This window comes from Crinia signifera, chromosome 6 (genome assembly GCF_055691185.1).
Source record: "Crinia signifera chromosome 6, ASM5569118v1, whole genome shotgun sequence".
Classification (NCBI taxonomy): domain Eukaryota; kingdom Metazoa; phylum Chordata; class Amphibia; order Anura; family Myobatrachidae; genus Crinia; species Crinia signifera.
Window position 1 is genome coordinate 187,911,123 of NC_139222.1, and position 23,816 is coordinate 187,934,938.

Sequence of the window (23,816 nt, forward strand, 5' to 3'; positions counted from 1 at the left end):
GGGGCCATTATGTATATGTCACTACTGGGGGCATTATGTAAATAGAACTACTGGAGGCATTATGTATATGGCACTGCTGGAGACCATTATGTATATAGCACTACTTGGAGGCATTATGCATATGGCAGTACTGGGGGCATCAGGTATGTGGAACTATTGGGTTCATTCTGTTAGAAACTTTTTTTTGTTGGCACCGGGGGAGCAGAATTTCGGCCACTGATGTGGATGCTTAAACATAATAAAATGAGGTAGCCAACAGGTAAATATTAAAGACCTTTTATGGGGTCAAGGGAAATAATAAATCATAATAAGACCTTGAGATAATAGGTTGAAAGTCCACATAGCATTTCTCTTCAAAATATGACAAAAAAGATTCATTTGACATTCGGCAGAACTGTGAATGTGCATTGTATGATTGAAAGCTTTAGTCCTACTGCACCTCTTTATCTGATTCAAGGCCTGGGGTAAAGGTGCAGAATATTGAGTGAATGGGCTGTGGGCAAAGCAGAGTCATATTGTGTGAACCAAGTTCTATTATTGTCAAAATGTTGAGATTATTTGAGAGGAAGAGGTCATGGTTGGAGGTTAGTTTGTTACAAATAGATTGTGCATAAAATATTGACATTTACATTTTATACATCAAAAACATTTTCGCAGCTGGAACACAGTTGATGGTATTAAAAAAAATGGTTTAATTCTGAACCAGATTCCCTGTACTTCATTTAGATTTGGGAAAGTGGGGAGTGAAGTGGGGAGTGAAGTAGTGATAGGAAATACAGCCCCCCCCCAACAAATGGCATAGATGCCAGTCAAAGAAATATGTCACAGGGCATAAAGCAGGCCACCATCTATAGTTTTACAGGGAAAGGTAAAGACAGAGATTAAATCTTGCACCACTCCACAGACCTTATCCACCCACCTGCAGGGCCTTACTTCCTCCTGCCCCCAGCTGCAACCCCTACAGTGTGTGGCTAGTTCCTGTGGGCTGCCTCCTTCTCTGTGCCCTTCTCACCACCCACTTCATATGATCCTCTCCCCTTCAATCTCTGCTCCTATTTTGTCCACTCACCCCCACTCACCCCTGACATACACCCATTTCCATTGGGTTTATCTGAAAATATATCTTTCAAAGTCTCATTACCACACATTCAAGATGTGTGTCCAGCGGAGGGGATACCAGCAGCCAGAAGACTGACAATGGCATCCCACTGAACAGAATCGTCACAGGGGCTGTGTAAGTATAGTTACCCACTCTACCTACCCCCCAATTCCAGGCCTCCCTACCTGCAGCCTAACCCTAACTCTCCCTCTTTAGTGCCTAGCCCCAACCCTCTCCATGCAGCCTAACCCTATCCTACCTTAGTGCCTAGCACTAACCCTACCCTCCCTCCTTAGTGACTAACCCTAAACAGCTAGTTTTTATGCCTAACCCTAAAACCCCAACAGCAGCCTAACCCTAATCTTACCCCCTAATCCTAAATTCACCCGAATATCTAAATCTAACTTCTCTACTCCCCAGCCTAGTCGGTATTTTGACTCCTGAAATTTGCAGAGCTGCACATGCGTATGGACCACAATGTGCACGACGCCTGCTAGCGAAGGAGAAAATTTGGTACTTATGTAATATCTGGGCTCCCGTTTATCTTATGAGACCGCGTCCGCTCGCCACGCTTCGGGCACGGTGGCTCGCTGCGCTCGCCACACTATATAACATCAACTCCATGCGTAGTTGGATAGTAGGGGTATGAAAAAATGGGGTGCATTTAACATGGGAGCCCAGATAATAAATAAGTACCAAAAATTTTACTTCGCTAGCTGTTTACAAGGTGATTGACAGGATGTAGTCATCTGGGAGTGGTAACTACCTTTAAGAAAAACTGTAGGCATGCCAAAAAAAAGAAAATGCTGGGAGTGTCGGGGAAAATGCAGGCTTTCCCACACATTTTAGGGGAGGGTGTATGATATCAGCTCTTGGGGAGCTGGCAGTGGAAGGGGGCAGGCAGTGGGGTCCAGGAATCTGTGACCAACGGTGGCTGTGCAGCGGTATGTAGCACATATTCGCAGATGCCAGACAGCGGGGCGGGAAGCAGCTGCTGAATTAAAAAAAATATTTTGAAAACACTGGCTGGACAGTTATTGCCTGAGAGAATTCTCTCAGCCATTCAGCGGCCTCCCATCTGCGGCTGACCAGTTTTTTCAAAATATTTCTTTAAATTCAGCAGCCACTTCCTGCCCTGCCACCTGGCATCTGACGCTACATGCTCCGCGTCGCTGCCTGGACCACGTCAATCACCGCTGCCTGGACCCCACCAATCACTGATACCCGGACCCCGCCATTGCACATAGGTGTGTGCCAGCGGTGCTCCACCACTGGCACACACCTACGGATCGGACCCAACACATCATGGGTGCTAAAAGCTGATGGGTCCTGACGCCGGGACCATGCATCGGGTCAGGGGGATGTCAAACACTGACTTGGGCACCTTTAGACATGTTAAGTTTAAGAAAGCACTGGGACATCCAAAAATAGATAGCAGAGAGTTCAGGAGAGGTAAATTTGGGTATCATCAGAATAGAGGGGATACTGGAAGTTGAATGAGCTCACCTAGTGAGGATGTATAGAGAGAGAAAAGAAGAGGTCCAAGAATAGAGCCTGGGGGGACCTTGGAGGAGACAGAATCATGAGAGGAGGAGGTAGAAAGATAGCCAGGAGAGTGCAGTATGATGCCGACCAAGGGAGTGAAGGATTTGGAGAAGGAGAGGGTGTCAAAAGCAGCAGATAGCCCAAGAAGAATAAGCAGAGATTAGTGGCCCTTAGATGTGGCAGCATGAAGATCATTGCAGACTCAGTGGAGAGGATGGAAGCCAGACAGGAATGGATTAAGCAGGAAGTGGGAGGAAAGAAAGGCAGTAAGGTAGTTATAGACAATATGCTCAAGGAGTTTGGAGGCAAAATGTAGGAGAGATTAGATGCTAGTTGGAAAGAGTGTTAGGATCAGTGGTGTAAATTCTTCCCAGTTGCTCAGAGACAATACATATATTTGTCGCCCCCCACCCACACACAACCTTATTTTAAATATATATATGTATAAATTACTTGTATAAGTAGCATTAATAAGGCTGTGGTGCCTTACTATTAATGTCAAACTAGGCAGAAAATGGTAGAGGCAGGAAGGAGGTGGCACTCGACAGACTGCAGAAAATGGGTCCTTTAATAGCCAACCGTTTTGGGGTCACCCCCCCATCATCAGGGCAGGACAACATGAACAATAATACATAGAACTGGACTAACATTTATACCTACACAGAACCCGCCCCCCACCCCACTTAACAAGGCAATGAAACTCAAGGTGGGTCATTAGTCACTGCCGGCACTGGACCAGAACTGTCCTGCCGGCTAGAAACAACCCCCATATCCAACAGACAGAAGTTCCCACATGTCTGCACATACCCGGCGGCTGTGAACTACAGGACGGAGAATGCACGCCTGGCCGGAAGTCACATGCCTAAGCGCAACTTCCGCCAACCAAGCACTGGCCTCCCCATCCTGCCAATCACCGCCGGATGTGACACACGCTGATGAACACTCTGTACGGAGTTTCAACGGTATACTAGCAACCTGACTGGCCGCTTCTATATGCAACATAAGTACTGTGGCAAACCAAATATCTATGCAAGATCTCAATGCCAATTGTATATATAATAGATCAGCTAGTAATCAGTAAGCTCAAGCTTTAGAATGCATTACATACATAAATACAGAAATACACCATACAGCACAAGAAAAACAAGAAAAGAATACAAAAATACAAGAGCCTATACATGCCTGGATCTGCAGATAGAACCTATCACATCCAATCATCACAGGTCCCATACTAAAAGTTATAACCACAATGAGACCATTCCACAATGAACACTAAAAACTTACACACAAAGAATGAAAAACAGACTCAACAAACACATAAGGGGTGAAAACACGTAGGAGAAGGCGAAAAGCTGAGGGCAGGCAGTAGGACTAATCACAAGAAACACTGGAGACCCAGTGTCTCATTAAGTCCATTGGGGGCCAAAGTGCCCATCATATATATCCACTTACTTTACCTCTGCAATAACGCCTTATTCCTATTGCCACCCCTCAAAGATTTGGGTATATGGTCTATAATGATGGAACGTATGTCGTTCACTGTTTGAAGAGATATAAGCCAAAGGCTGATCACTGTGGCCAGATTGAATGGCTTGATTAATGGCTGTCCAATATAGGGCCATGCATTCTTTAAATTGACGCTGGGTTTTCCCCACATACAGTAGGACAGCCCGCATGGACACGACAGCAAACAAGCAACATACATAGTACTACAAGTCAAGGGGTATTTGATTGAGACCCTCTCTGAGTGTGGATGATTGAATTTATCACTGGCAATCATATTCTCACATGTAGCACACCCCAAACACCGGAAACTCCCATTTTTCCCAGTGAGGAAATGTGTGGGTGCTTTTTTGTCCCAACCGGTAATATTCAGTTTAACTAGACAATCCTTAAGATTTGCCTGTTCAGAATAACTTGGCATCAACTTGGTATAATGTAAAAGGGGTAAATCTTTATCTGTAGAGACAATAGGCCACCATCTTTTCGCCTGTGCCATGGTGCGCCTACTGTCCAAAGAGTATCTGTTGACCCATGGGAATCTACAGTCACCCTCCCCAGCATTACGATCCAACTTGGGTTCTAACGTTTTGTTCCTGGGGGTATTTAAAACCTTATTGCAGATGGGTAATCAAGAAGAACGAGGGTAGCCCCTCTGTACAAATTTAGACATCATAGTGTCTAATGCCTTAGGTACAGCGGATTCGTCTGATGTGATCCTCCGTACCCGCAATAATTGCGAATACGGAAGACCATGCCGTAATGGTGTGGGGTGGGAACTATTGTATAGCAACAGGGTATTCCTGTCGGTAGATTTGGAATAAAGGGCTGTTGTTAAACACCAAGAATGTAGCGTGATATCCACATCCAAAAATTGTACATTACTTGCATCTAAATAGAAAGTAAGCTGAATAACACTCTCAGTGTGATTATGTCGTGTTACTAAAGCTTTCAAATCTTCTGGATTTTTGGACCAAAAAATGAATAGGTCGTCAATGTATAGATAATACAAGACTACCCCCTCAAGAAGACTGTCACCTTGAAAAAAATAACTATTTTTCCACACTATACATGAAAGTATTGGGACCCCATGGCCACGCCCGACAATGGTAGGAAGAACTGACCTTTATGCAGAAAATAATTCCTGGTGAGTACCAACATGTGTAACCCCAGGAATACCTCTACAGGTGGCCCCAAATACAGCGGATTATTATCCAACAATTGTCTAATTATTATATATTATATTAGGGATGTGAGGGCTTGGATTTCCCAGATCCGAGCCCGCACCGACATCATCAATCCAAGCCCGGATCTGAGCGTCGCTCTGAGCTTTCCGGCTGACTCGGATCCAGCCGCGCTGGCAAAACGTCATCGCCCAGTACCGGATTCTTGCGATGCGGCTCCCGCACCCGCCATCTTCACTCCAGTCTAGGAGCAAGTTGGGAGAGGGTGTGTTGGTGCTGCTGGGGCTTGAACTGAAGCTGTTGCTGGGGCTGTCTGCTGGGGCCTGTCTCCCTCAGTGCTGCTGTGTACTCTGTCCTCTCTGCTTAGAGCAAAAAGGACAGTCAGCTGTGTTACTGTAAACTGATAATTGATTCTACTGTGTGTGTAACTGTGTACTTGTAGTACTACTGTCTCCTGGGGCCTACATCTGGTGCTGTGCTGTACATAATAATAATAATATATATATATATATATATATATATATATATATATATATATATATATAGTCCACTGGTGCTGCTAGTGTCTGCACTGAATAGAGGCTGCCAGTACCTACTCAGTCCACTGGTGTTATTGCCAGTGCTACTGCCTACCTAGTAGTACCTAGGCTATTATATTTAATTAAGAAATAATACCTGTCTTGCAGTGCTGTAATAAATTCCAGGCTGCTGGTGCCCTGCCAACCAGTACCTACTGCAATATAATTATTATAATATCATTCTGCTGGTGCCTAGTATTGCTGTATCTACCTGTCTGGTGCCTAGTACTGCCGTATCTACCTGTCTGGTGCCTAGTACTGCCTTATCTATGGTCTGGTGCCTAGTACTGCCGTATCTACCTATCTTGTGCCTAGTACTGCCGTATCTACCTGCCTGGTGCCTAGTACTGCCGTATCTACCTGTCTGATGCCTAGTACTGCCGTATCTACCTGTCTGGTGCCTAGTATTGCTGTATCTACCTGTCTTGTGCCTAGTATTGCCGTATCTACCATCTGGTGCCTAATACTGCTGTATCTACCTGTCTGGTGCCTAGTACTGCCGTATCTACCTGTCTGGTGCCTAGTACTGCCGTATCTTCCATCTGGTGCCCACTGCCTAGCACTGCCATATCTACCTGTCTGGTGCCTAGTACTGCCGTATCTACCTGTCTGGTGCCTAGTACTGCCGAATCTACCATCTGGTGCCCACTGCCTAGTACTGCCATATCTACCTGTCTGGTGCCTAGTACTGCCGTATCTACCTGTCTGGTGTCTAGTACTGCCGTATCTACCATCTGGTGCCCACTGCCTAGTACTGCCATATCTACCTGTCTGGTGCCTAGTACTGCCGTATCTACCGTCTGGTGCCCACTGCCTAGTACTGCCATATCAACATGTCTGGTGCCTAGTACTGTGGTGCTGTGGTTGTGACTGGAGAAGCTCAGCCTCTGACAGTCCAAGCAGCTCTGCTCCTGACTGGGACCTGGCGCTCCTCACTGGTGCCACTGCCACTCCTCCTCAGAGACTGCAGGACAGCAGCTCTGCTAGTGATTGCGGGGGAGGGACGGAGTGAGCAGGGAGCTTCATTTTGTCCCTCCACTCCTAATGGTAGCGCCGGCCCTGCTGAGGGGGAGCAGGCAGCACTGTGGCTTCCCTGAGTGGGGTCGGGCAGCGCAGGGAGCGGGCAGGGGAGGGAGAGGGGGAGTGGTCTGCATGGCTCTGGGGCCCTTTGATGTCCCAGCGCCCGGAGCACGGGCTCGCCGGCTCCGCCCTCCCTACACCTCTGAGTTCAGATGTGGTAGGTTTATATACCTGCATCCCACAAGCAGAGGGGATGAGGGCTGTGAAGAGTTTGATAGGTTCCAGTCCAGCCTATAAAGGACCATCGGTTTCCTTTTTTTTTATGGAACTCTTGTCATTGGTGCTGAATCGTAATTATTTCTATTATAACGGAACCATGTACCGTCAATGGCTTGGCGTAGCGATGGGGTCCAATGTGGCCCCATCCTACGCCAATGCTTACATGAATGGAGTAGATCAGCAGTTAGTCTATTTGGCACCACATGTAGGGAAGGTGTTGCTTTTTAAAGGTACATAGATGACCTACTCATTTTTTGGCAAGGTAGTGCATTGGAGTTGAATAATATTTTTGACTCCCACAATGCCAGTGACAGTCCAGTAAAGTTCACTTATTGTATGAGTAAGGAAGCCATTAATTTTTTAGACGTTAAAATTAGCCTTAACAACAATGAGTTAGTCACGTCTATGTACGCAAAGGAAACATCACAACACCATACTCAGGTATGAGAGTTGTCACCCCATCTCAATAAGACATGGTCTCCCCTACTCTCAAATGCTGAGAGCTAGGAGGATTACTAGCGATGAGGGTATGGTGCAGGGTACTCAATGCAGTCCAAATTTGAGCAGCGAGGGTACAAGAGAAAAGATCTGGAAAAGATCAAACAAAAAGTATTGGACACCCATAGCACAACTACATTAGAAACTGGGTGAGAGAAGAGGACCCTAGGAATTAAGAACCCATGGGTCACACAACATGCCACAGGCAGCAGTGACACCACTGAACAGGTTAAAAATCTTTGGCCCATTGTGGCAACAGATAAGGATTTGACAAGCCTTTATAACATGAAGATCATGCCTGCATAAAAGAGTGGTCGCAATGTGGCGGACCTTCTTGTGAAGGTGGATGTGACTGAAATAATGAAAACAGACAGACCTGTACATTTTCTATCACGTCCCAAAGGATGTTATAAGTACATGGGGTGTATCACTTGCAGCTCGATGCTGGCCGGTGACACTGTCAATCATCCCCACACTGGACGTAAAATAAAGATTAGACATTCAGTCACATGTTCCACCAGGTATGTGGTATACATTCTGTCTTGCCCATGTGGCTTGTACTACATGGGCAAACCAGATTTTAATTTAAGAAGCGGATGGCCAACCATCGTTTGGCCATCAGACAAGCACTAAGCGCTGGTCAGAATGAACAGCCGGTAGCATGGCATTGTGTAGAAAATAAACACAATCTGGCTAGTATCAGGTCTAAAATAATTGATCATGTGGCAAAACTGATTAGAGGAGGTAACAGAAAGAAAAAGCTGATACAGGCAGAAACGAGGTGGATCCACCTTTTGGACACACTTTCGCCAAGGGGACTAAATGAGCAGCATGGTCATTATTACTTTTTATAGATTTAAAAAATATAACTCTAGGGTTATTAAGAGCGCTGGTTCGATGTACTTGAAGGATCCCAGTTGCTGTGCACTATTGCTGCCCCTTGTTAGAGGTTGTGTACCCCAAAGCAGACAAAGAAAAAGGAAGAGACCATGCAGCTTACACTAACATGTGCTCTCAAGGGGCGCAGTTGTGCTCAGCACAATAATAAACAGCATCTTGAATAATGAAATTTATTAAAAAGGAAAATTCATATGTAATCACAGTATATGAATATTTATATATAAAAAATGGAAGCCTCTGATGTGGACATACACACAGGCGGTCACTGCACCCTTATTGTTGGGGAACTACCGCCGAAAAATATATCCTCCTAAAGCAGCAGTTCTTCAGGCTGACCAGCTGATTCAGCTATCTCCCCTTGTGAACGGGAGCTGACCTCCATTAACATAGGAGGGTGGAGTGATTGTTCAGACTCGTGTTCATTTCCAGAGATGGACTACAATTACCAATAAGGAGACTTTCATTATTTTCCATGCGGGACTGATAACTATAAAATTATGCCTTGCCTAATCAACTAGAACACTTGATGCCTGTATAAAATCATTCCTAGCCTCATATCAAAATCAAGAGATTATATGTAGAGAGCCTTTGCATGCATAGGCGAATCTAGGGGGTGGTCCGGGGGTGCACCGGACTACCCATTAGCCCATTTTGTAGCTGAGGGATGGGGCTTTCCAACGAGCCCAGCCCTGTGTCTCTAGCCCCCTGGAAACCGGAGATACTGCCAGGCAAAGCTGGAACGTTTTCCCTATAGGATAACATGGGACCCGCTAATTCCGACCCTCACCCAGTTCAACGGCTGCCAGTTCCCCCTTCGGCATCACTGTCAATGACTGTCACCCCTGCTGCTTCCGCTCCAATTCATCTCCCCGCTTTCACCTCAGCCCGCCCCCCCTTTAATCATGTGGTGCCGGCACCCGGCGTGCTCCCCCGACGTCACGCACAACAACAGCGCGCACAATATTTCAAATGTCCACTCGGCTAGAGGGGACACCAGGAGGGGAGTGGGGGCGTGCTCTGCGCTGCGCTCTGCTCCTCTCCCTATAGAAGCAGCTGCACCGCTCTCCATCTCTCCCTGCAGCAGCAGCGAAGGCTCATATAAAAATTTACAGTAAGTGGCACTTTTAGGGGAATTGCTTAAGGGATGCTACAAGTGGCGGTATGTGGGGGCATTACGCATAATGTGTGGCTTAATGTGTAAGGGGCATTATGGTGTGCAGCATCATGTGTAAGGGGCATTATGTGTGCAGCATCATGTGTAAGGGACATTATCTGTGCAGCATCATGTGTAATGGGTACTATGGTGCACGGCATCATGTGTAATGGGTACTATGGTGTGCGGCATCATGTGTAATGGGTACTATGGTGTGCAGCATCATGTGTAATGGGTACTATGGTGTGCGGCATCATGTGTAATGGGTACTATGGTGCCATTAAGCAAGAACCCCCTAGCAATGAGCACGTAGGTAAGCAGCACTTATGTGAAAAATTTGTAATGGGCATTAAGGTTTGTTATATAGTATGGATAAAGAGAGTGTTGGGTGGGAGGAGCCTGCACTAAGAATTGGAAATGGTTGTTTAAGAGATAATTTAAAGAAAAAGGATTTTTTAAATATTTTTATTTTGCAAATTATTCCTTTAACAATATTTTATAAAAAACACTGATATTATTGCCTCTGTTTGCGAGTTATTTATAGACAATTATGATGGGGCTGGTATAAAGAATTGGTGCAATAAATTCCCGTGTGTGTATCCCTACATAGAATATACATATGCACCAATTCTATGTAAGGCTGACCTTCATAAATCCTCAATGCCTTTACCACATTGGCATTATAGATTTTTTCTCAATTGAATGAGATAAGGATTATAATCATCAGTCAGCAAATTAAATCAAAAAAATCAAATAAAGTATATACAATACAATATTTACATTTGTGCACATGCATTAATTCCTTTCATGGTCGGCTGACTTTTATGAGACTGTAAATTAGTCAATTTCCTAGCAGTGTTTATAAACACAATTGTATCAAAAATAGAATAAAGTATAATTTGTTAAACAAGAAGGCCTTGATTGTAATATCCCAGTTTTGCAACAATATATTCACTCAAACATGAACCCAATCAGTACTGTACATGTGTCACAGGTGATATCTCTTTCATGCAGGTTTTTTGACCACAGATGTCCCAATTATTGGTGTTGCTGGGCCAAAACCACAGCTAAAAAACACCATTTAAACTGAGGAAGAATCTCTCAATAAATTAATGAGGCACTAAAGTGGACAGAACATTATCCAAATATAACAATTACGAAAATCAATTATATGTACATATGCCGGCCGCATCTGCCTCAGTGCAGAGCGGCATGCACCTGTGAATCCTTAAGCAATTGCTATAGCCTGAAAGGACTTAATTATATATGAGAGATAAACAAACACCCGCTGTTGTCACTGTTATTGTATGCAGGGTTCACATATGAACAGTCTGAAACAAACTACAAGAATGGACACTGAAGCGGAATAATACCGCAAAATCAATAGATACAATTGTGTCTGAAACTAAGCATCAAATTACACCATGTAAGGAAATGAATCAAATGCACAGCTTTAAACTTTAAATGAATACAAAGAAGGAGAGACCAATTTGCCTGTAGCAGAAGCTAAGCCGGCACCTATGGCGCACAGCTGCTTTACAGGGAGTGGTCTACGTTACCAGCCCCGGATCTCTTGGGCGCAGGGACACGCAGGAGCGCTTGTCTCTTATTGAAGCTCCGACCTGGAAGCCGCTCCAGCGGTCACGTGTGCACACATGACCACGTCCTTGTCTGTCTAGGGACGTACGTTTCACAAAGCTTGATCACCCGGTTTTTTAGCTGTGGTTTTGGCCCAGCAACACCAATAATTGGGACATCTGTGGTAAAAAAACCTGCATGAAAGAGATATCACCTGTGACACATGTGCAGTACTGATTGGGTTCATGTTTGAGTGAATATATTGTTGCAAAACTGGGATATTACAATCAAGGCCTTCTTGTTTAACAAATGATACTTTATTCTATTTTTGATACAATTGTGTTTATAAACACTGCTAGGAAATTGACTAATTTATACCCCTTTCACATCGCACTTTTAAAACGGTATATTGCCGTTTTTTTCCCATTTTAAAACGTTTAAGGCTGCAATGTGAAAGTGCCAAAGTTGATTTACCGGTTAAAGTTAACTGGTATTTCAACACGGTTAAAAAGCAGAGTCCTACACGTTTTAAAGCCGTTTTTTAGGCAGTGTGAATGGCTCTATTTCAATGGCTTAAAACGTGTCTCTTGGGGGTTAAACGGGTTGAATGTTTGAATGGTATTAAATGATTTTTAAAACGGTTTTCACCTGCAATGTGAAAGGTCTCAAGGCTCAGACCCGTTTTAAAGTCCCATTTAAGAATACCGTGTCATTACCCATTTCTGCAATGTGAAAGCAGTATTACAGTCTCATAAAAGTCAGCCGACCATGAAAGGAATTAATGCATGTGCACAAATGTAAATATTGTATTGTATATACTTTATTTGATTTTTTGATTTAATTTGCTGACTGATGATTATAATCCTTATCTCATTCAATTGAGAAAAAATCTATAATGCCAATGTGGTAAAGGCATTGAGGATTTATGAAGGTCAGCCTTACATAGAATTGGTGCATATGTATATTCTATGTAGGGATACACACACGGGAATTTATTGCACCAATTCTTTATACCAACCCCATCATAATTGTCTATAAATAACTCGCAAACAGAGGCAATAATATCAGTGTTTTTTATAAAATATTCTTATAGGAATAACTTGCAAAATAAAAACATTAAAAAAAATCCTTTTTCTTAAAATTATTTTATTTATTTATAAAATTGCTTGTGCAGCATAAATTAATATATCCATTGATTTGTTATTTTTTTGCACAATAGGACTTCAAAGTACATAACATAAATAAAAATTATTTCACTTGGCATATATAAAAAATATTTATAAAAAATACTAAAAAAACTTTTTTTGAGCAGCCGAGCAATCTTAGATTGGGGATTAAGAGTGCACCCCACCCGAGTTTCTTTTTTCTTCTTTTGTTTGTTATATACAGATGGGGCAGGTCCCATCCTGGCTGGCGGATCGCCAGAACGTCCGCCCTGGCGACCCGCCAGCAGCCGCGCCAGCGAATACACTGAGACGCGCGTGCGTCTCACGCGCACGCGCGTCTCAGTCTCCGTCGCCAGCGCGACGGAAACCCTGTCCGTCTCCGCAAGCCGGCGGGGACCCGGGGGAACGGATGGAAGCGCCGTCGGAAGGGGACGCGCGCGCCTCTCGTGCGCGCGCGTCCCCTTCTCACCATCGCCATGGCGCTGGCGGGGGATGGCGGCTGGCGACGCCAGCGCCATCCCCTGCCAAGATGGGACCTGCCCCATCTGTAGTATGTAATGGGCATCATGATGTGTGGCACAATGTGTAATGGGCATTATGGTGTGTGGCCTTATGTGTAATTGGCATTACGGCGTGTGGCTTTATGTGTAATGGGTATTATGGAGTTTGCTAAAATGTGTAATGGGCATTACTGTGTATGGTCTAGAGTGTAATACCACACCCCTTTTTGTGATACCACGCCTCCTTCCCATGAGGCCACGCCCCCTTTTTGCAGCACGGCTACGCCACGCAAAGGTCCCCCTGCTATTATGTCTAGATCTGGGACCACCCATTACCATAATTCTAGATTCGCCTATGTTTGCATGTTCTATGTTGTTTGTCTTGTAGTTTAATTTATGTATTATTTTATATGAAGTGCACTTCCAAAAAATTTTTTTATATAGAAATATTCATATACTGTGATTACCCACAATTTGAGAACAGCTGCTTTAGAACATATCCAATAAAAATCACACAATATATGACATTTGTTCACTAATATTATGGTGCACACTGTGCCTTTTAAATGGCTTTGATAAGCCTCTTATTTATCACATGCACTTTTGTTTTTTGTTGTTATAGCAATCACACAGCAGTGGCGTCCAGAGAGAGGCTTGGTTCTCCTGTTGAGCCGGGGGCAGGGCGGTGATTGATAGCATCAGGGGAAGAAGCCGGAAGTCTGCAGGAACTACGGCTCCCCTGCTGATGTCTGAGATAGCGTGAGGCACCGGACAGCAGCGGATGAGAGGGCTGACAATGGACACCGCAGGTGAGTGTGGGGAGTTGCTAATTGATTGTGGGGGCAGGTTTTTTCCTTAGAGTATTTAGATGTGTGACTTTTTTATGTGATGTTGATCCCTGAGGACGGGCTACATAGCCCAAAACTTGTAGGATTGAATAAAAGTTTTTTCACTACTTTAAAAATCATGGAGTGCCATCTGCTCTCTCACACTGTACAAGAACCGCAAGGCTCACTTTGGAAGGCATTGGGTCAGCTTCATCAATATTTCTAGGCAGCTTGCAGGTTCAATATACGCTGCATTGACACAGACATCCTGTCCTGAGCCTGACACCTCACTTCCGGTCCCTGTATTTCCAGCTATGAGCTCCCAGGCGGTATGGAGAAATGCTGACTGGCTAGATTGCTTTACTCACTCTTATTTAAGGTAAGCACTTATTGTCACTTTGTACTCATCCACACCGTGACAGAGGGGCGTGCCAGCCCAGAAACGTTGGTTTTGGTCATCTAATATTTTTTTTTAAATCCTGCTGAGTGCCGCTGTTTGTTTCTACTACTTCTATTGAATTTCTCCAAATGGCACCGGGGTTGTTGCACATCAAGGAGGAGTGCCGGGCCGCTACAAAACACACACACTCTCTCTCTCCTCTCTCTCTTTTTAAATCATAATGACAACAGAAACTACCCAAATGACCCTGATCAAAACTTTACATTCCCTGGAGATTTTGGCCTGATAACATGCACACAAGTTGACACAAACGGGTTTGAATGGATACTAAAGCTAACCATTCTTACCTGTATTCTGTTTGCTTGTAATCAGTGTGTGTGTGTATAAAAGGTCAATGAGTTTCTGGTCTCCTGAAAGACCCTTGCATCTTTCATCCAGTGCTGCACTGACGTGTCTGGATTCTGAGTCATGGAGAAAGCAAAGAATTGTCAAAGGATCTGCGGGAAAAGGTAATTGAACTGTATAGAACAGGAAAGGGATATAAAAAGATATCCAAGCAATTTAGAATGCCAATCAGCATTATTCAAACTCTAATTAAGAAGTGGTAAATGAGGGATTCTATGGAAATCAAATTAAGTTCAGGTAGATCAGCCACAACTGCCAGGAAAATTGTTAAGGATGCAATGAAAAATCCACAAATGGTACTTATGTAGTATCTGGGCTGCCGATTTTGTGATTGTATGCCTTACCTTAAGGCATACAATCAGATGCGATGCGATGCGATTCGATGCGATTTTGCATAGGATTCAATGTTAAGAAGGTCCTGTTCATTTCCCCACTATCCAAGTGGGCATAGAGTTGATTTTATATAGCGTGGCGAGCGCGAAGCGTGGCGAGCGAAGCGAGCCCCGCGAGGGGCCGCATATTTCTTAAAAAGTATTCTGTGTCCCCTCGCGGGGCTCGCTACGCTCGCCACGCTTCGGGCTCGGTGGCTCGCTACGCTCGCCACAGGTTTATATCCAACTCCATGCCCACTTGGATAGTGGGGAAAGGAAAAGGACCCCTTTTTCCCATTGAATTCTATGTTAAAATGGACTCAGACCATTTTAACATTGAATCCTATGGAAAAATCTTGACCATCGCATCGCATACGATTTGGTCGCATGCGATACGATCCGATGCGATGCGATCCGATCCGATTTCTAAATCGGCAGCCCAGATACTACATAAGTACCCCACAAATAAATTCAGCTGAAATACAGGACTCTCTAAAAAAAAAAAAAGTGTGGTTGTTTCAAGATGCACAATAAAGAGGCATTTGAAGAAAAATGGGCTGCAGTCACCAGAAGAACGCCATTACTATGCAAATGACACAAAGCATCCTGCTTACAATACTCCAAACTGCACAGAGACAAGCCTCAAAACATCTGGAACAAAGTAATTTGGAATGATGAGACCAAAATGTAACTTTTTGGCCACAACAGTGCTTCAGTGCTCCTGAAGAAGACGTGGGTGCACGTCGAATTGCGTAGAGCCACCACCTGTCCAAAGCTATCAAGTATACCTGTTACCAGACCACCCGGACCGGCTTGAGAAAACCTCAAAGGATTCCACAGTCTCAACTTGCTACAGTAAGGCACACCTAAGGGAGTCTTTCGAAAAGCCCAGTGGAGTACCCATTCCCATGCCAGGGGCTGGAAAATGCCTGCTGGTGAGACGGAGAAAAACTTGGTCGGACGCTGATTGGTCGGCTGCCTGGAGCCCGAGGCTGCACTGCGCCCCCGGGGTAACTCGGGGGTGCCTGATTTGCACTGGTGATGTCCAGCACCATGCACTGAATGGCACTTGCACCGCGCACTTCCCTCTAGGTTAGGCTACACGTCCTTACCTCGTCCTTTTGGATGGGGTAGGACAATTTTTTACACCCCCACCCCGGCCTTCTGGCTAGGGCCTCTTTTTATTTCTTTCTTTGATTTGCACTTTTGAGCACTTCACGTTTTTCGTTAGTTTGTCACGTTTTTTTGATTTGGGTAGTGCGGCTGTCCCTAACGGGCCTTCCGTTCCCCAAACGTGGCTGGGACTCTTCACCTTTTGGGGAGAGTCCCGGTCCCCTCGAGGGCAACCCCGAGCCGCAAGGCGGAGGGAAGCCTAAGCGGGTCTCTCCAAACCTTCGGGTGCGGAGGACCCACCGTCCAAAACCCTTCCGGGGGGTGGAGGAAACGCGGGTCTCTCTGAGCTTCGGCGAAGAGGACCCACCGATCCCTTTTTTCCCTTCCTCGGCCTTATGGTTGAGGGGGGTTAGGGGAACCATGGGGCCTTTCTCCTTTGGGAGAGGGTCCAAACGTTCGTACGGCTGCCCCCTTTGCACGTGTTTAGGCACAGCACTGGTGGTGGTGGGAGCACACCTCGGGCTCCCTGAGTTTCTTCAAGGAAAAAAAAAAAAAAAAAAAGGCACACCGGGGTGTATTGACACCATTCACCCGTGACATCTATATTCCTACTGAGTTAATCCGGATCCGTAATGCTGGGCAATTCTCCGGGACCTGTCTAAACTCTCCTTGAAAATACAGGAGACAGACTATACAATCCTATTCTGTAACTATCCAATTGTTTTGGTATACTGAACTGTTGCACTGAATCCCAAATTTTGGAGCAATATCCACTCAGACTGTTTTTAAACGCAGCCCCCCCCCCCCCTATTTTTCCCATTCATTTGACCAACTATGAGAATTCTCTAAAGATAATGTCTAATTGTTTGTTTTATATTGTACATTAAATGTTTTTTATTGATTAATTGTGGTACTTTTCATTCAGTCAAACCCAGCGCTGTATACTTTTTCCTTTTTTTTTACATTATTCACACAGAGAGCTTCACACACTCCCACATACAGCTGCTTTAACTGTACTTGTGGTTCTCTAGCCTTGCTCGATAGACCCGGGAATTTGACTGTAGTGAGAACAGGGTATTATTTAAAAAAAATAAAATAGCAAGAGCAATCTAGACGTGACAAAAGTATCTAATTGGCAGAATTATATTCTTTGTTAAACTCAACTACCTGTTTTCACAAATCATCATTATTTCCCATAATGATATTTCTTAACACACTTATAAAACGCTAACAAGCTCCCATGACCTTTCTGCCATGAGTTGCTGGATACTGTGCGTCATACCAGAGACATGACAGGAATTTATTTGTGTTCTTCTATAGAAGGTTTCCCCAACACGAACAATCACTGTGTAGCAAAACTAACAACCTCACACATTCATTATTCCCCTTTTAACTACTGCAGAATCACAAACTTAACAGAAATTGTACAGAATGCAATGTAGAGGGATGTTTGCATTCTAAGGATTAGTATAGCACCTTCAGCTTTACTTCCTTCACTGCTACACCTTATTTGGCAGATTTTGTGTTGGTCAAATTCCAAAACCAGAATTAGTAATCATCAATATCAGTAGTCCTCTTTCTCTGTTCTCAGTACCCCAAATAATTAATGTTTTCCTGGTCACCAGCAGGTGCACAGGTGCACTCATTTCTCACTGACACATTTTAAAAGATCCACAGGCCGAGCTAATTATTTCACTTGTGATCCTGTGAGGAGACCTGGAAAACGTGCAGTGTTTGGGGTTCCTTGGATTGAGTTTCAGAATCTGTGATCTATGCAAAATCCACAATTATACATTGTTTTTGTTTTATTTATTTTACCCAAAAGATTTAAAATAATAAAAAAAAAAAATCGCATTTTTTTACCTATTTTTCTTACATGGCAAAGGCAATCTGTCTAAATCAACTAAAAAAACTCTAGTTTAAATTTCAAAATTAAAAATTGAATTACATATTTATTTTGTATCCATCACCAAGGAATGTGTTAGCAGAGGCTTCAACCTTTGTCATCATACAATCATTTAAGAAATGATGAACATATCGCATTGAACAATCTGGCATCTAACAAGACTCTTGCGTTTCACTCTGCTGATAAGGGCGGAGCTCTTGTAATTCAAGATATTGACAAATACCATGCCCAAGTGCTAGTGCATTTGGATCATTTCTCAACATATAAAAAAACTAGATAGTGATCCATCTAACATTATATCTAGGGAACTTGATGAAGTGTTACAGAGTGCAGTTGATGAAGGTGCAATTTCTGTTGAATTAAAAAATGCATTAATTCCAGTATTTCTATTGGCACCTATCTTTTACTGTATTCCGAAGATTCACAAATCACTTAGTGTTCCTCCTGGTCAGCCGATTATAGCCACCAGGGGGTCACTAATGCAGCCATCTTCGGTCTACCTAGATAGTGAATTGCAACCCTACATCGAATGATTTTTTTTTACAAAATTGGCTCTAATACCTGTGTTAAAAGAGGAGACGACTATGTTCCTTATTGATGTTTGCAGTCTGTATACTGCTATCGCACATCATCAGGGATTAATAGCTTTGAGAAGATTCATGGGTGGACAGGCAGATTATGATGGACCTGGCATTGACTTTGTGTAAAGATTATTACATTTCATTTTGACAAAAAATTATTTTATTTACAACAATCAATTTTTTTTAGAGCTGACTTATTTCGCTATAGGGGCGGCGGTAGCCCCCTCATACATTTTTATGGTTCAGTTTGAAAAAGATTTTTTCTTCAGTGATGAGTCGATTTCCAATAGGATTCTACACTATTTCCGATACATCAACGACATTTGTTGTTTTTGGAAGCTGACCCTAATGGTCTTGGTCATTATATTAATACCCACAGCACCACTGATAATTCAATTAAATTTATTTTTTCCCATACTTTTTCTATGGTCAATTTTTGGAGGTGGAGATTAAATTGCAGGATGGGGTCAACAACAGATCACTGTATACTAAACCCACAGATAAAAGCAATTTGTTACAATATTCAAGCCAGGTCATCCCAGGTCCACTATAAAAAGCCTGCCATACTCGCAATTCGTGTGGGTAAGAAGGATAGTATCAGACCCTAAACTGGCAAGTCAACAAATGGATACTATGCTGATGAAATTTTTACAGAGAGGTTATCCCCTTCATGAATTAGAAATTGCCAAAAATAGGTCTTTACAATTAGCTAGGACAGAACTCCTCATTCACAAACATAAAGATGTGAAAAACATGGGTCATTACCTATAATGACATGAGCCCGGTGGTTAAAAAATTTGTGAAAAAGAGGTGCCCATTAATTCAATCTGATCCTGATTTAAAATTACAATCCACAACTTTGATGCCCTGCTACAAAAGGTCATGGAGTTTACGTGATATTTTGATAAAAACTGATGTGCCATTGGGCATTGGTCAACATCGTGTATTTAATAGAGGTTGCATTAGATGAACCTGTGCTTCTTGCAAATATATGTTGGTGGGTTCTGCATTTCAGCATCCTTGATTTGGTAAAACGTTGTATATTCGCCATACATTAACATGCTCATCAAAATTTTCTGTTTACTAGATCATTTGCCTGTGTGGGCTTTCTTATGTGGGCAAAACTGAGCGGTCATTCAAAGAGAGGATGGGCGCTCACAGGTCTGCCATTAAGAAAGCCTTGGTTTATGGATCCAGTGATCAACCAGTGGCACGGCACTTTGCCGTAGCCAAACACAATTTGTCATCTATCCGATTTTGGATGATTGACCACATCCCCGCCAGGCTGAGGGGAGGGGATCGTGGTCGCCAATTATTATGGTGTGAAGCCCGCTGGATCCTCCAATTAGGTACAATGTCGCCACACTGTCTAAATGAGCAATCTGGTTTATCAGTATTGATTAATTGCTTAGAGGTATGACCAGCGCTCAGGCAATATAGTATGTGCTAATGCTAACAGATGACCTGTGTGATGTCACCTAAGTGTTTACTGCATGCACAACTGAATAAATGGTCTCTGAGGCAAGAGTGGGGTGAATTGCAGTCTTTATTGTATACCCAGCACACACATGATGGCCGTGTGTGTCTCCTGCCTTTCCCAGCCGGGAAGGCAGAAGGAAGGGCTCAGCGGCTGGCTGAAGTGCTCCCTTGTGGATGATGCTGCTGTGGTGGGGAAAGTGGCTGGGGGTCGGGTGTGGGTAGATGGTGGGGAGGAAGGTGGTGGTCTGGAAGCTCTGGGTCTGGGCGCACCCCAGAAATGTTCCGAACCAGGTGGGCGTGTGGAAAGTCACAAGTCTCCAAGACGATGAAACGGATGTCAGTGGGAGGGTCAAGGGAGGTGTCAGGGTGTCACCAGAGGCTGGCATCCCATGCACCCCTGGCGGTGCACCGTGCACGTACCTGATACCCGGAAACCTTCTAACTTCTGGACGTTCCCTTGTAGTCAGCCACTTCCAAAGGACTGTACCGGCGTGAACGGTGGGAGAAGACTCTGGCTGTCCAACCACGCTGCTTCAACACGCACCGTCTACACTTCCGGGTTCAGCGGGGTTCGCGTCACCGGCTGAGGAGGCGGGTGGAGCAGAGTGGGCTTGACTCCAAGAGGAGGAGGCTTGGGTTTGCAAGTTTTGGTGAGTGGTGGGTGTGTTGATCCAACGCGTTTCTGCCCTATTGGGCCTTTCTCAAGGATCCCATACTTGAGAAAGGCCCAATAGGGCAGAAAATATATAAAAATATATAAATATAAATATATAGAGGATGAGACAAATTAGTAAGTAATAGCAGATTTTTTTCTTAACAAATATGTCAAATGCTTACCCTCTTATCTAAAGGATACAACATCCATACTCAACACAATGGAACCTTTCGAATGGAAAGACACATACAAATGGGTAACCATAGACGTGCAATCGATGTATACCTGCATCGAACACAAAAAAGGAGTGGAAGCCAGCAGGAGTTACCTAGAAAAAGATGCCTCAATCACACCGGAGCACAGAAATCTTATTTGCGATGTCATGTTTTTTATTTTACATCATAACTATTTTAAATTTCAGGATCGATTTTATCTACAGAAGTGCGGAACAGCTATGGGGACTATCTTTGCGCCGAGTTTCGCAAATCTTTTTATGGGACACTGGGAAAATCTTTATATTTATAATAACCCTAACTTCACAAGTGAAATTATTTTATACAAACGTTATATAGACAACATTTTAATTGTATGGGACGGAACAGACTTACGCTTCCAGGAATTTTTTATAAGCTTGGACATTAATGATATGAATCTAAAGTTCACATCTAACGTACAGAAAGATTCCATTGAGTTTCTGGACTTGATCTTGACACACGAAAATAACAAAGTAGTAACTAAAAATTATGTCAAAAGCGTGGATAAGAACAGTTATTTGCACCATAAGAGTAATCATCTAAAACGATGGAAAGACAATATACCGTTCTCCCAATTCCATAGGATCAAGCGGAATTGCAGCAAGCCAGAAGATATGGAGGAACAATTGACCCTCTATGGACAAAGATTCACAGAAAAGGAGTATCCATCGGGTCTAATCGAAAAGGCAGCAGAAAAAACACGAAACACAGACCGAACCTCATTACTCACATATAAAAAGAAGAAAAAAGAGGAAGGAAAAGAGTCAGTAGCATTTATCACCACCTACAATAGGCATGAAGACACCATCAAGAAATCACTAACAAACCACTGGGGGATCCTCTTGATGGATCCAGTACTATAGAAACATATATATAGAAAATCAAAGAATTTGAAGGATATCTTGGCACCCAGCATGCTTAAAACGCCCACAGTATCGACCAGACTACCGAAGTGCAAAGGATCGTACAAATGTGGTAAATGCATTATATGCAAGTACCTCCACCCTAATAGGAAGAGTTTCACAGATACAGGAAATAATAATGAATTCCAAATAAAGGACTTTAAAAACTGCAACTCTACCTCAGTCATCTACTTGCTAGAATGTACCTGTGGGAAGAAATATGTCGGCAAGACGAAACGCCCCCTAAAAATCAGAATCCAGGAACATGTGAGAAGCATAAAGAACAGAATGGACAATCACGCAGTTCCCAGACATTTCACCGCAACCCATGCTTCAAACCCTGAAGATTTGACGTTCAAAGCAATCGAACATGTCCAGCTGGGGGACAGATGAGGTGACCTGGCTAAGAAATTGTCCCAAAGGGAGATGTACTGGATCTTCCAGCTCCAGACGCTGTATCCAAGCGGTTTAAATGAAGGATACGAGATTGCACCTTTCCTGTAAAGGTTTTGTAAACCCCCTCTAAAACTTCACTACTCTGTCACAAACTGGATCACATTTCTTCCTTTCTTCCCAAATCCTCACTCTGGTCTCACTACACGAGCAATAAGGTACCAAAGTCCGAGAGGTCATGGAACATGGAATAAACATTACAGTCATACCACGCTGGTAATGCCCAACCCCATCCGATCTTGGCAGCCAAGCAGTGTCTGGGCCCGTACAGTATCAGGACAGGTGACTACCTGAGAAGAACGGGTTCTGTAATGTACAGATAACATATACCTCGTGATAAGGACAAAATAGAGATACCATGGCTCAGTCTCCTCCACAATTTTATTCACAATTTTATTCACAAACATACTATTACATCTTCATTTATAGAAATCACTGTAGTATATGAATTAATAAAAAGCTAAAAACACCGAAATCACCTTACTATTGTATTATTCACCTATATATTTATTTATTTATTTATTATTCCTTCCTCAAAATCACTGTTGATAATTAAATTCTATTATCTGCTTTTTCACTGAGGATCTTCAATTTCTTTATTTTCACTAAAAACCTATGAACATAAAATATGCTGCTAGTACTTACTAATTTGTCTCATCCTGTATATATTTATATATTTTTATATATTTTTATTTATTTATATATTTATATATATATATATATTTATATACATAGGTATGTATATACTTTTGATATCGATCTGGGTTATTATGAATTGATATACATTGGACAGTGTGTTCTTCAAAATAATTTATGCTGCTTTGATAAAGTTCACCTGTCTTATATAGTTAACATAAGCTGTGATAGGGTTTACAAAATTATATGCATTTAATATGCACATATAAATACAAGTACTAACGTGTTGTATCCCTTATCCATATTTTTCCATATGTCCCATAAGAAAAAGAGCACTATCACTTTAAGTCCGCGCATCTGCATTCAGAAAGATGGCCGATTCCCTGAGTAAAAGATCAAGAAATCTCTAACAAAATGGCCGCTGAAATGGAGACATATACCACAATGAACTCCGTTTTAACAAAGCTGACGTCTGAAGTGAACCAGACCAATGAGACGCAACCCTCCAAAGAAAGGAAGTGGGGCGCTCCTGAACATCCGCCGAAGAGAGGCGGAAGACGCTATATCACACAGCACAGACTGACACAGGAAGCGGGGCGGAAGTGACGTGCGCCCGCCGGAAGTAGGCACACGCATCCCCGCAGTTACAAATTATGTTTTTTGCTGTTTCCACTATAAATATATATTATTCCCCGATAGCGCAGGCTGCATAGAGCCTATACCATAACACCCATATGAATGATTTCAAGCTTCTATGATTTTTTGTTGTTTCTAGAAACGATAGCCACATCCTACAGGATGTGACATCATAATTGGGATCACTAGACATATAGA

General features: G+C 43.3%; 1 pseudogene; it reads left to right on the forward strand.

The window, feature by feature from the left end:
* Window positions 1–22,541: 22,541 nt before the first annotated feature.
* Window positions 22,542–22,661, forward strand: LOC146011644 (5S ribosomal RNA; annotated as a pseudogene).
* Window positions 22,662–23,816: the final 1,155 nt, after the last annotated feature.